Source organism: Pipistrellus hanaki, assembly GCF_964339955.1.
Source record: "Pipistrellus hanaki genome assembly, chromosome: 17".
NCBI classification, from domain to species: domain Eukaryota; kingdom Metazoa; phylum Chordata; class Mammalia; order Chiroptera; family Vespertilionidae; genus Pipistrellus; species Pipistrellus hanaki.
The window spans coordinates 18,612,952-18,624,852 of NC_140519.1; positions in this window are offsets into that span (position 1 = coordinate 18,612,952).

Below are 11,901 nucleotides of genomic sequence, written 5' to 3' on the forward strand. Positions count from 1 at the left end.
GGTCCCGGCGAGAGGCTCGGACTCTCAGGGATTCCCCGCGGAGAGCTCATCGGGACCCGGGGTTCGTCGGGGATCGCACGGGGCCGCCGGGCCGGGCCGGGCGGGGGAGGGTGACCGGGGTGTGCCGGGAGCAGGACCGCCGGGCCCCCAGGAACCGCCTGGGGTGCGCCTGTGGCTCCGTGTGCGCTGGCGACTCCGAGAAGTCAAATAAGAATCCAAATCATGTAGCAACGACTATGCTTCGTTTAGCATTATTTGAAGTTTCCTGCTTTATCATCAACCAAGTTTTGGCCACAAATGGGCAGATCCTGTGTGTACAGAGAAATGTCCTTTCAACATACCCTTTTTATCTACTAACTACTTTTTTTTTTCATTTCCATTAATCTCCAAGTCAGGTGAGGGCATACATTACACATCCTGATTCAAGTTGCATTTTAGACCCATGGGTTTCCTTTTTTCTTTCTTTCTTCTTCTTTTTCTTTCTTTTTCCAGTTACAATAAAGAGGTACAGAAGTTGGCTAGTGGATAGAGCGATCAGCCTGCGGACTGAAGGATCCCGGTTGGATTCCAGTCCAGGGCATGTACCTTGCAGGCACATCCCCAGTAGGAGGTGTGCAGGAAGCAGCTGATCAGTGTTTCTCCCTCATGGATGTTTCTCTCTCTATCCCTCTCCCTTACTCTCTCTGCAAAAAAAAAAAAAAAAGAAAGAAAGAAAGAAAGAAAAAGAAAAAGAAAAAAAAAAATCAATTAAAAAATTTTTAAAAAAAGAGGTACAGAAAGTGAATGGAGAACTAAGAATTACAGGACACGATGAGTGTGGAGTAAAGCGGTTAGGATTTTGAAGTAGAGGGGATTTTTGCCTCACAACATTAACGCAATTCAAGTTTTATTGGCTACCACTTGAAGATAGACAACTATTTAAAGATTCCTGTGTGCACTCTGAAACCCGTTTGGCTCAGTGGTAGAGCTGTCGGTCTGAGGACTGAAAGGTCCAAGGTTCGATTCCGGTCAAGGGCATGTACGTTGGTTGCGGGCACATCCCCAGTAGGGGGTGTGCAAGAGGCAGCTGGTCGATGGTTCTCTCATGTTTCTCTCATCGACGTTTCTAGCTCTCTATCTCTCTCCCTTCCTCTCTGTAAAAAAATCGATAATATATTAAAAAAAAAAAAAAAAAGATTCCTGTGTGCATTATCATGCTTCAGATTTTGAGGCCAGGATCTATTACTTCAGGTTACATGGTTCTAGAGAGGGTTTGCCACAAATCTATGAGAAATCGAACTTCCAAAGGTAATTAGAGGAACTGTGATTTATTGTGACTTTCCTAAATTCAGGGGACACTTCCTTACATTTTAAAATGATATTTAAATATTTTGCACGACAGCCCTGGCTGAGGTGGCTCAGTTGGAGCCTTGGCCCTGCCCCAAAAGGCTATGAGGAATAGGTTTCCCGGGTTCAGTCCCTGGTCAGAGGCATGTAAGGGAGGCAACCAAAGGATGTTTCTCTGCTCCCAGCTCCACCCCTCTCTCTTCTCTCAAATCAATAAATATATCCCTGGGTGAGGATTAAAAAATAAATAGAATTTTTGCCTCAGAGGTAAAATCAGAATATTTCATTTTTAATGTCAGTTATCACTGCATAGCCTTCTTTTAAAAAAAGAAAAAAAGAAAATGTGAATCCAATGGTTTCATACTTCAAAATATCATAAGCCTAAAGAACTTTCTAAATAATAATGTTAAGTGGCATACAGAAATGGATATAAAGTACAGTAGATAGAAGTCATTGTGATCCATACACAAAACAGTCCACACAATGCCCGAAGACATTCCTCCCTTGTAACCGAATCAACAGTGATCAGTGTTCCTCTTAATTAAAGCCATATTCACAGTGCTGAAAATCTCAGCCAAAAGGAAGTTTTGTGTCAATAAACTCCAAGTAAAATGACATCATTCTTGTTTTAGAAACCAATACCTGGCTATCACCACATCTGAAACTTTTTTATTTCTTTTTGAAAAACAAACATCTGGGAACCATTACAATTCTAAGATAAATTTGTCCTCTTGCTGTGAAGAACACACACACACACACACACACACACACACCACTGCTACACCACCTCCCACAAATATTTTAAGGCAAGAAGGTGAATGAACGACATTCAACTGATACAAGGTTGTGTAGTTTGCCTTTATAATCTGAGGGCTGCAATTTAATAGCTTGATTTCTCAGAATACTAGAGGATGTAAATCTATTCACAAATGATTCAAGGGTTGTAGTTTTTTTCACTTAAAATTCATTTTATGGGCACACTTTAAAGCTGATTACTTAATCATACCTATAAGTATAGATCATATCTCTATTCTCCATCATGCTTCCAATTTCAAGTTTACACTGTACAAGTTGTCGAATGTTCTAGTTGATGTTTATGGCTTCATAAGGTTTTATGTAAATAAAATGTTAAAAAGTTTTTTTTCTAGACTATGGGATCCAATATTTTGTTTGGAAATATGGTTCTCTTCATACTTTTAGGAGAGACATTTTGTTCTGTTTTATCTATGACGTAGAGATTATGGGTACAAATTTTAGAATTGGATAGATTCGGGTTTAAGTTCTGGCTCTACCACTTTCTCTTTTGGGCAAATTATTGTATTTAACCTCTCTGAGCGTTCATTTTATCAGTAAATGAGGAAAATAATAGTACTTTTATCTCCTCAGTAAAACAGAGGTAGTAATAGTGTTCAGCTCATGAAATTACTATGAGGCTCAAATAAACAGTAGAATACATGGAACATAACATCAGCTGACTGCTATTGTCATCATCATCATTATCTCTAACACATGTTCAAATGCCAATTATTTATATTTCATTTGTCCAATGATAAAGAATGGCAACTTTTAGAGTTTTGTGTTTTTTGTAAAAGTCCTAAAAGTAACAGGAAAAAATCATAAAATATAGTTATATTCACAACTTTAGAAAATTGGACTTGCCAATACTATAAGCTGCTGGCCCAAACATTAAAAGCAAACAAAAAACTACCTAACCAGGTAATACAGTATTTTTTCTAAAGATAATATATTACAACTAGCGGCCCGATGCATGAAGATTCGTGCAAGAACAGGCCTTCCTTCCCCTGGCTGCCGGCACTGCCTTCGCTCTGGCCTTTCCCACACTGCCCAGAGGCCCAGAGTAGCACTGCCCCACCCCGCCCCTGGCCACATGGTGCCTGCATATGCAAATTAACCCACCATCTTTGTTGGGTCAATTTGCATATTCCTAATTGGCTGGTGGATGTCATGAAGGTACAATTTGTATCTTACTCTTTTATGAGTGTAGATGAGATGAGTGCTTACTTTTTTTCATCCTCTTTTCAAAATGGAAATCCTTTTTTTAAAAAATAATTTCAATTCTTTATTGTTTAAAGCACATATGTCAAACACAAGGCCCGCGGGCCAAATCCAGCCCGCCAGGCCTTGCAATGTGGCCCGCACCGCGCTGTCATCACTGCACTCCGCTGTCAGTTTATGACATTGTCAGTTTATGACTGTTCAGTAAACCATTCGGCCCGCAATTTAGGCTGGATTTTAGATTTTGGCCCCTTCTCTGATTGAGTTCGACACCCCTAGTTTAAAGTATTACATAAGTCTCCTTTTTCCCTCATTGAACTCTCCCTGGCTGCTCCCACCCCTCAGCACATGCCCTCACACTACTACTGTCTGTGTCCATACAAGTCCTTTGGTTGATCTCTTACCCTACTCTCCTACCCACCCCTCCCCCCACCCCCACCTTCCCTCTTAGGTTGGACAGTCTGTTCGATGTTTTTAGGTCTATGGCTGTATTTTTATTCATCAGTTTATGTTGTTCATTATATTCAAAATGGAAAAATTTTTCTCTAAATTAATTCTCTAGTATGGAATCATCAAGACTTTTTAATATCAGAATAAAGTCCTGTGTTTTTTGTAGTTCCTCTGGAAGAGTTGAAGGGCATTACAATACAAGAAATATCACTTCCTTAAGGGAGAAGATTTGATATAATGGCAATCACAGGACCTGAATGATCTATTCATAAGTCAGCTGGTAGTGGAAGTGAGGGCTGGTATTCATTAGAATATTTATTTTATAGCAGTTAAGTCACCAAGACCAGAGAGGTATGCGTAATAGTACCAACTACAGATTACAAAAGTAGTTTTTGATTCATATTATTTGTACCGTTTTTACAGCACCTTTTCCTTCATTCTACTACAGACTCATCTACTTAAGTGGGTCAGAAATGAAGAGTTGTTGCTATAGTTTCTAGCTATGTTTATCCATTGACATTGAATCGCAGCATCTCACAACTTCAAAATTAAGAAAACCACTTTTGGGCATCGTCCAGTGCACCAAAAGGTCATGAGTTCAATTTCTGGTCAGGGCACATGCCTGGGGTTTTGGGTTCAATCCCCCCTTGGGGGCTGGTGTAGGAGGCAGTCAATTGAGGTTTTGCTCTCACATCGATGAATCTCTCTCCTTCTCTCTGCTCTAAAAATCAATGAAAAAAAACCTCTTTAAAAATAAAAAAGAAGAAAACCATTTTTATTGGGAAGGTATTTTAAAGCACAGTCCTAGCCATGAACTGACTCAGGAAATAATTAACAAGAAAAAGTTGCTGTAAAAATAGAATTACAATGACCAATTTATTGAATTTTCAGAACAAAAACAATTAAAAAAAAACCACAAAGCACAAAATCAATAAAATATATTTAAAAAAACACAAAGCAACCCAAGCTATAGTTAGAAAAACTCAGATATTCATAGGAACTGTAATTGAGACCTGTTTATTCCACCTTAGCTCAGAGCAGAATTGACTTGTTTTCTTGATCTAGAAAATGGCTGAGTGCTCATTTTGTGTATTTGAGGTGGGAGTGGCCCAAATGTGAGCATGTTTTTTGGGCCAAATTAGCCATGTTCAAACTCAAAACTGAAATGCCTGAAGTCCAAGTGTGTTTTGTAATAAAGGGAAACTCTATTTTAAAAGCAAGATTACTCCAGGGTCAAATATAAGGCTTTTCATATCACAGGCTTTTTTCACTTTCTATATTAGACTCATGAAAAAAACCAAGGGGAAGTGTTAGGTCAGGAGATCTGAAATCTCAGACTGCTAACATCAACTTTTTGCTATTAAAAAAATTGCTAGAAATTACTTTAAGTATTGCTAAGACCATTAATTATCTGAAGTAAAACTATTATTCTTCCCCCAAGGAAACCCAATCTAGTTATGAGTATTGAGAATAAAATAAAAATCTCCCCCCCCTTTTTTTTTCTGCCTCTTGTTTGGATAGTCTATTACATACATAAACTCTGTGTGTTAATAGGTGACAATAACTTATTTACATAAGTCATGTCAGCAGTTACTGTGCTCCTCAAAGAATCAGACTAGGCCTCAGAGCTTAAACCTACAAGGTGGACTTTGAAGATAATAATTATTTTTGTTGCTTATCAGTAGGAAATAATAGCTTTTCTTAAACACGTCATTTGATGACTCAGTTATTTACTGTCAATTATGTGCAATTAATGATTAATCTCATTTCAAATGCACATGCTCTGGCTTAAAGTGTGTTGTTGTTACTTTTTCAACTAAATCTCTAAGGAATCTGTGTCTGGCTCAACCAGGTGTGTTAAAAACTTAAACAGACTTTAAGGGATTATAACTCTTTACATGCCAAAAGACCCTTACATTACATGTGTTTTCTAGAATAAACAACTTCAGTTCTTTAAATTTTTCTCACACCTTTTTTTTTTTTTTTAGTGTTTTATGACCTATAATGAAAGGGAAGGGCAGAGACAGAGAAAGAAACATCAATGTGAAAGAAACACATCAATTGGCTGCCTCCCGCATGCACTCCAATCAGGGCCAGGGATCGAGCCTGCAGCCAAGGTACATGCCCTTGACTGGAAATCAAACCCAGGACTCTTCAGTCTGCAGGCCAATGCTCTATCCACTGAGCCAAACCGGCTGGGGCAAAAGGCTTTTATACTAATGAATAAAATAACATTAAGTTATTTTAAATATATTGGTTATTTTGTACTTTTAAGGTGAAATTTCTATTTTACAGTGCATACATATATTAGTATTGGCTGTCACAAATATGTATTTATACATGGGTGTGTATACTGAAACATTTTAAAAGGATGGAGTGCATATTTAGAAAGCAAAATGTTAGTAAACTTATTCCATCTCTATTGCTTGGTTTGGTGTCATCTAAGAATTTAATGCCTTTTGTTCTCTTCCTCCTTATTCATGACCTATTAGTTGAGTACTTAGTGTGTCCCAGGTATTGGGCTAGGCTCAGAGAGATAGAAATTAAAAATATAGCCAAAACTGGTTTGGTTCAGTGGATAGAGTGTCGGCCTGCAGACTGAAAGGTCCCAGGTTCAATACCGGTCAAGGGCCTGTGCCTTAGTTGCGAGCACATCCCCAATGGTGGGTGTGCAGGAGGCAGCTGATCAATGTTTCTAATTTTCTATCCCTCTCCCTTCCTCTCTGTAAAAAATCAATAAAAATTTTTTAAAAAGGATGATTTACTCTTAAAAAAAAAGAAATAAAAAATATACTTCCCACCCACAAAGAGTAGTTTACATCATTTATGAAACATATAATAAGGAACTATTCCTACAACTAAAACCCACAGAATCATCTGCTTCTCAGCTCCGTCCCCTAGCCACCACTCCTAGGCCTTTACACAGATAATGATCTGCTGTGGATTGGGATTGGAATTTGAAACTGGTCATTTGAACACCCACTTAGTTTTCATGTAGTTTAAATAACCATTTATTTTCTTATTTTCTCCTCTAGATATCTGCAAAGTATTTTTAAGGTAATCATGTGGACATAAATATTTCTAATTCAACAGACATTTCCTCTACAAAGCACTGGGTTAAGACTGAGGGAAGGTTCAAGGTACAAAGATGTACTGTGCTTTCAAGGAGATTTTATATCCATAATGGTACATGAGAAAATGAGAAATGAGAAAAACGCCTTAATTTTGTCCTTCTGCTATGTGGATTGCTTTCACTATTAAATGTACTCCTTAGTACATGGTCTTTCTAAATATCTTATCCTTTTGTCTTGTACTGTATTTCTTCATACTTAGTACCATACTACAGTAGTTAAAAGTTTTACAGGCATGTTATTTATTTCAACCACCTCTTTCAAATTTCATCTTATTACATGTAATTTCAACCCATGACTGGGCTAAATTATTATTTTTTGGATAAATTATTTTTAATTGCTACTTCTTTGCATAGTAGAACAATCACATGAAGAATAGGTAGAGGGAAGTACTGCTGAAAACTAAGATCATAGAAATTAAAATTCCTTGCATGCCTAAAATAGAATCCTATACCATTTCCCTAAATAGCAAGAAAACATGGTGATTTGAGGTATTCAAAGCAAGAAACACAACCACATGTCTTCCTGGGGTCTCGTTTACATTTAAACTCTGCAAATAAGCAAAGTTCAAGCTCACAGTCTTTGGAGGAACCTACATCTGTTTGACTTTTAAAAGAGGTACAAACAGTTCAGAAATTTAGGGCATAAAAGGAAAAGTCAAAATCAGTTACAAAAATCTGTGATATTATATAATTAAATTTAGAAAAACATAAGCAGCACATTCAGACAATTAAAAAACCAGTATCTTCATTTGAATTTTAACTGATACATACTTCCTGAACTATCCCTCCCACAGAAAAATCCAATTTTACTATGATAACCATTTCCTTAAAAAATCAAAAGAAAAAACACACAATTTGAACAGATTTTAATACAATTTAGTGATGAAGATCGTGGCTCCAGAGGAAAACAGGCCTGGGTTTGAATCTTCTTACTCTGCTGCTCTGGACCCAGGCACATTTCCTAACTCCCAGTTTTCTCATTCATAAAAGTAGTTCCTATTTCATAGGGCTGTTGTGAGTATTAAGTAAAATAATTACACAGAAAGGACACAATAGATGGTAAAATTTAAATTATATAGATAAATTTATATTATCTATAAATTACATATAAAAGTACATACTCATGCTGAGTGAAACAAGCCAGTCAATGAAAGAGAAATACCACATGGCCTCACTCTATGGATATTAAAGACCATTATAAACTGACAAACCAAAAGTCAGATATAAAGTCAGAAAAGCAATAAGCAGACTGTAAAATTACAGCGGGGAGAGTAGGGAGATCTGGGGGAGATAATAGATCAACCGAAGGACTTGTATACATGCATATAAGTACAACCAATCGACACAAAACTCTGGGGAGGGAGGGTTTGTATGGGAGGGGGGGAGCAATGTTAAAATATGTACACAGATAATAATTTAATTTAAAAAAAAGTACATACTCATTATGATAGGCAGAATGATGGTTCCCTAAAGAAGTCACATCCTAGTCCTCAGGACTTGTGACTATATTACATTACATGGCAAAGAATTAGGGTTGCATGGACAACATGGGTGAACCTTGAAGGCCTTATGCTAAGTCAAATGTAAGACAGAGAAAGACAAATACCATATGAAAAAAAAAAAAAAGATCTTGTAGATACAGAGAACAGATTAGTGACTGCCATAGGGGTAGGGAGAATGTAATGGGTGAAAATGGTCTAAAGGAACTAACTTCCAGTTACAAATAAGTCATGGGATGTAATTTCAGCATGGTGACTGTAGTTAATAACACTGTATTGTATATTTTAAGGTTACTGAGAGAGTAGATCTTAACATTTCTCATCACAAGAAAAAAAGTTCTAATTATGCATGGTGATGGATGTTAACTATATTTATTGTGGCGATCATTTCACAATATGTACACTTATGGAATAATTATGTTGCACACCTGAAACTCGTATAATATTATATGTCAAAGATACCTCAATGTAAAAAATAAATTATCTTTTTAAAGGGATTAATGATGGAGATGGAATTAAGGTGGCTAATCAGCTGACTTTAAGATAGGAAGAATATCCTGGATTTTTCTGGGTGGGACTAAAGTAATCACAAAAGTCCTTAAAAGTGAAAGAGGCCCTGACCGGTTAGGCTCAGTGGATGGAGCATCAGCCTGCGGATTGAAGGGTCCCAGGTTCGATTCCAGTTGAGGGCATGTACCTTGGTTGGGTGCACATCCCTGGGAGGGGGTGTGCAGGAGGCAGCTGATCGGTTTCTCTCTCTCTCTCTTCCTCTCTGTAAAAAATAAAGTGTTTTTGTTTTGTTTTTAAATGAAAGAGGGAGGCAATAGAACAAAGTCAGAGAAAGGTGTGACTATGAAAAAAAGGTCACAGAGATGCCACATGGCTGGCTTAGGCTTCACAGCAGTGGTTCTAAACCTGTGGGTGGCGACCCACATGTTGAGAACTGCTAGCAGGGTCACCTAAGACCATCGGAAAACATAGATATTTACATTATGATTCATAACAGTAGCAAAATTACGGTTATGAAGTAGCAACGAAAATAATTTTATGGTTGGGGGTCACCACAACATGAGGAACTATATTAAAGGGTTGAGGCATTAGAAAGGTTGAGAACCACTGCTCTAGAAGGTGGAGAAGGCAAGGAATGAATTCACTCTGGAGACTCCAAAAAAGAGTGTAGCCCTGCTGATACGTTGATTGTAGCTCGGGGACAACTATAAGACAATTTACAGAGCTATAAGATAATCCACGTGTGTGGTGTTACATCTCTAAGTTTGTGGTAATATGTTACAGTAGCAGATAGAAAACAAATTAGGTATATAGCCATTCAGGAGCCCTACAAAGGTTGCAGTGTGTGAGCAAATGTGGGCATGTGGAGAATTCTTTTTCCTCCCCAGTTTTGGAAACCATTCTAACTCATAAGCTTTTTAATATTTGTTTTGTTTTATTTTTTTTTAAATAGACTTTTTTATTTATTTGTATAGCAAACATGAAAATTCATTGAAGAACGAGTACAGACTCCCAGGTGAGGAGGGGGAAAGAATCTCACAGCACAGACTCCCAGGTGGGGAGGGGGAAAGAGTCCTTACTTTTCTTTTTTTCCTTTTTAAAATATACTTTTATTGCTTTCAGAGAGGAAGGGAGAGGGAGAGAGAAATAGAAACATCGATGATGAAAGAGAATCATTGATGGGCTGCCTCCTGCACACCCCTTATTGGGGATTGAGCCTGCAACCTGGGCATGTGCCCTGGGCCAGAATTGAACCTGGGACCCTTCAGTCCACAGGCCGAAGCATTATCCACTAAGCAAAACTGGCTAGGGCCCTACTTTTCTTTTCTTTCAAATATGTTTTTATTGATTTCAGAGAGGGAGAGAGATAGAAACATCAATGATGAGAGAGAATCATTGATTGGCCACCTCCTGCGCACACACACACCTCCTTTCCCATCCCCCACTGCGGATTGAGCCCATAACCTGGACACGTGCCCTGACTGAGAATCGAACTGTGACATTCAACCACTGAGCCATGCTGGTCGGGCTTACATAACTAATTGCAAGAACTAACTTACCATACCATAAGATTATCCTCCAAGCAATAGGATTGTTACTGGCTAACAGCTTAACCCATTATGGTTCCTTGATGATGGCAGCTGACAATTATAGGAAATACATTTTATTTAAGTACTATTTAGTTTCTTATGATTTTCTTATTTGTGGCTAGATATCTGAGAGTATCATACAAAGTGATGAGTGGACAATGCCTGTGTCTAACAAGAGTGGCCTTGTCATCTCCCTGAGGTTGTTGGTGGAGGCAGGCCACACTCTTCAAGTGCTTCCTGCCTCCTCTCAGCTCTGTCAGAAGCATATTATTTATACTATTGCCTTTAATTTTCAAAACCGCCCATTGCTTGCAAAGGAGCTATCTCTCTGTGTCTCTCTAAAAGACAAACAAACATACATACAAACAAATACCCCATCGCATCAATATTCCCATTTCACAGATAAAGAAACAGAAGTCCAAAGAGATAAATAACCCTACCCAGGCCACACAGCAGGAAAGTGGCAGAGCTGAGTCCATTCATTTGAAGCCCATGATCTTTCTAGAGCCTCACAGAGCACCCGATGTCAATGGGTGGTGCTGGGTGAAAGGCACCTAAGACCACATGTAGAGAGTTTACGAACGCAAATGCCTAAAGTACCCGGGAGGCACCTCAGATGCGGAGGGTCAGAAGAGGTGAAAGTAAGATGAGAAATGGCAACTCACATCAGTCTTTGTGAGTGGCAGGAGCTGTCTGCCCTCTCTGAAGGGAACGGCTGACAGCAGCTATCAGCTGATTGCTGCTATGTAAGATCACGGGCCCGATGTGGCCAGGTACATTAATTTTTCAATACAAGCTAGCAGTATACATCTTAATGTGAGATGGCATAATTTAAAAATGCTAGGAACAAATTCAAATTTTCTTAAAATACCGTACAGGCCAAATAAGCCACATCTATCCGGTAAATCTGCCCCGGGGGCTGCCAGTTCGAGGCCCTAGGGATCCATACCGACCCAGGGAGTGGTCCACAGCCAGGCAAAAAGAGAAGCCCTGGGTGGATTGGACTGGTTTTGATTGAGCTCCTTGAGTGAGGAGGTGCCCTCATTTTGAACAAGGGAGGCTTATTCTAGGGCACTGAAGCACATCAGAGAAGGGAATATGACTCAACCTTTTCCCAGAATCTTCTTAAAGAGACCTGTCTAACCAATAACTAAAGCAACTCTAAATATATAAACCCACATTATTTTTCCCTTCCCTCTTTGCTAATGCATAAGCACTTCATTGATAGATATGCTTACCTGCCATATTTCTACATGATAATTAGTAGCCAGATTATGTTAGTTATTTTAATAAAAAACAGCTCAATTAATAATGTGAATCAAATTTTTTAAATATATACAATAAGTAAACTACAGGCATGTGCCCAATAACTACATTT